Here is a 3,249-nt window from a genome sequence, read left to right on the forward strand (position 1 = left end):
AGATAAATTCATTCCAAATTTATCTAATTTCTCTGATATTACAACAATTTAAGAAGCCAAAATAGATGCATAAGAATCATGAACACTATTATTCTCTTAAGATTTACCCTTTCAGAGGGCCATTGAAAGTTTTTAGTAGCCATCTCTTCAATTAAAGTATATGCTTCATCTAATGGTTTTGAAATTAACGATCCACCACGACATTCACAAACCACCACCAGCAGCTTCAACGGTAGTTCTAAGAGATCCCACTAATCCATTATAAAAGGTTTAAACTATTAACCAATCAGGTGGAGCATGCTGTGGGAACTTCCTAAGGAGAACCTTAAATCACTCCCAAGCTTCATATATTGATTCCCCTTCAAACAGAAAAAAAGATGTGATATCATTTCTCAGCTTAGCAGTTTTTAAAGGTGAAAAATATTTAGCCATAAATTTCTGAGATAAATCTTCCCAAGTTCTGATAGATCCAGTTGCTAGTGAGTTTAACCACATCTTAGCTTTATCCCTTAATGAAAAAGGAAAAAAGTCTAAGTCTGATAGTTTCATCTAACACACCATCATATTTAAATGTAGCATATAATTCTAGAAAACTAGAAAGATGTAAGTTAGGATCTTCAAATGGTGTTCCCTCAATCTGATTATTTTGTACCATTTGGATGTCGATAGATGGATTTTGGGGGAAAAATAATTTTGAATATATATATATATATATGTGTGTGTGTGTGTTCCGCCTCAACACCCCCTTAGTGGTCTAAATGTAATTGGCTAGAGCCAAATGACGAAGGCTGAGGCAAAGGATTTGATTCTTGAATTTGTTCTGAATAAGTGAAAGAAGGAAGAACAGTGGGCTCTTGAGAAAAAGGGAATGCTTAAAGAGAAGCGGAAGAAGAATCGTGAGAACCACAACCTGATCTTCAAGAGGCTAGAACAATATGCAAAGGCGTACGGGAATCAAGAAAAGGAGCTAATTCAGCTAAAGCACAAGGCAAGGTTGAAGGGAGGGTTCTATGTGTGTCCCGAGTCCAATCTTCTTTTCATCATCATAATCTGTGGTATTAATGCTTTTGATCAAAAGACTAAGAAGATTTTTCAATTTTTGCGTTTAAGATAGATCTTTAATGGTGTGCTCCTAAAAGTGAACAAGGCCAATATTAACATGCTTCTAAGAGTGGAGCCTTATGTTACCTATGGCTATCCTAATCTAAAAAGTGTGAAAGAATTGATTTACAAGACAAGTTTTAGGAAATTGCAGAAGCAAAAGATTCTATTAGCCAATAATTCCATCATTGAACAGGGTCATGGGAAGCATAATATTATTTCCATTGAGGACCTCATTCATGAGATTTTCACTGTGCCCTTCACTTTAAAGAGGCCAACAACTTCCTTTGGCTATTCAAGCTGAAAGCACCACTTGGAGGCCTAAAAAAGAAGAGAAATCATTACGTGGAGGGAGGAGATGCAGAGAACAAGAAGAACTACATCAATGAGCTGATCAGAAGGATGAATTTAGCTCTTGTGATTCTGGCATTCATCAATTTTTGTTGTTTGAAACTAGAAATGAAATTGTGTTGCAGTTTTGGTGCTTATAATTTTCACAAGTTTTTTATTTTGTCCACTTGCTTTATTATTGGCAATATTTCAACTGAATTGAATTTCCTCTAGCCATGTTAATCACTCTTACGTTTTACTTTTCGCATAAAACTAGGAAATTTATGTTTTTTCCAATATATATATATATATATATATATAAAAAGAGTAGAGTAGCTCGTGGCTTCTTACGAATTAATCATAATAAAGAGAGTACATAATTTGGGAGGGAAGGAGGATCCCCACTAAAAAATATGAAAAATACATTGAGAACTAAGGGTTCCTCCATCCACAATACAACTCCACACAAAAAGGTGAAAAAAAAGAAAAAAGGCTATCCCTTCCAAAATACATGTGTCCCAAAAACGTATACCAAACAAAAGTAGTATACAAAAGGTAAACATGTGCATAAAGTGCGAAACAGTAATATGCGAGCTGTATGTCTAGAAATCTTGAAACTGTTCGATCTCCCAATTCGAGAGCAAAAATGTAGCAATATAACAGGCCTGGAAAAGAAACAAACCGGTAATATGGTAGCTTCTTCCAACATGTAGACCATATCTTTTAGTAAAAATAATGACAGTAAGCGGATGAGGCATTAAAAAAGCATTCCTTATACTCCAATGCTAAAGGGTGCTGCAGAGAAATAGAACACGAGAACTGGCATGAAAATCAGGCTCCTGGTGGAACCTTCTAACTTTTAAAAATAGCAGTAAGATAATATTCAGGGCCTCAAATGCCGACAACCACCAAAAAAAATCCACCAAAATTAAGACCGTAAACTGCGCTAGCTTAATCAACCAACACAAACATCCTCTGGTAATCTCCAAGTATAAACAACAAAAGTATAACATAAGGCATCGTATTACCGTAAAGCTCATCATTGCAATCTAATAAAAATAATATTCTATACAAAATACACTTGTCCCAATGATTATAAAAAATATAAAGGCATAAAGCCCCAAATTTGAGAGAATCACACTGACAGGCACGCACAACCTAGACTTTAAACTGCAGTAGTAAACCAAAATACCACACATCCTCCCCATATAGAAAAGAGACACATCTCCTATCCTTTCAGTAATTCTAACTTAAACATTATGGGTTGTGAGCCTCTAATCAAAATAAAGCATAGACCAATACCAAAATTTCAGCTTGTGAGACACATCATAAAGAGAGGTACAAAAGTTGATAATATAATAATGTGGCTCATGTTCGAAACCCAGGAAGGTATGCCAAAAATAAAAGGCTACACCGAAAAAATAACCACCAATATTGTGAAGCAAAATGCCATAAAGCTCCACATAATACAGCTCACGGTACTTATCCAGATAAGTATATATCACATAAGAATGAATCTGCACCCACAGAAAACGAAACTCCACACCTGTAAACCAAATCAGAGGCACAGAGTGGAGTCATGGGCCTCCAACTTTAGTAATAGTAATCACACAACAGGTACCCTTGGCCTCCAAATTAATCATGAAATAGTGCCACCAAAAAAGGGAGCCATGGGCCTCCCAATATAACCTCATCTCATGCCTCCAAGCAAATTTGTGCAAGTGCTTGATGTACTCAAACAAGCATTCTTTACTTTCAAGCAGGTCAAAACAGGTAACCGAATTACCAAAATCCAAAGCATAATCCTAAGATAAAGTA

At 35.7% G+C, this 3,249-nt stretch overlaps 1 pseudogene; it reads left to right on the forward strand.

Moving 5' to 3' along the window:
* The first annotated feature begins 778 nt into the window (after nt 1-778).
* On the forward strand, nt 779-1,665 carry LOC110037990 (annotated as a pseudogene).
* Nucleotides 1,666-3,249: the final 1,584 nt, after the last annotated feature.

The sequence above is a fragment of the Phalaenopsis equestris genome, unplaced genomic scaffold, assembly GCF_001263595.1.
Source record: "Phalaenopsis equestris unplaced genomic scaffold, ASM126359v1 Scaffold228766, whole genome shotgun sequence".
Taxonomy (NCBI): domain Eukaryota; kingdom Viridiplantae; phylum Streptophyta; class Magnoliopsida; order Asparagales; family Orchidaceae; genus Phalaenopsis; species Phalaenopsis equestris.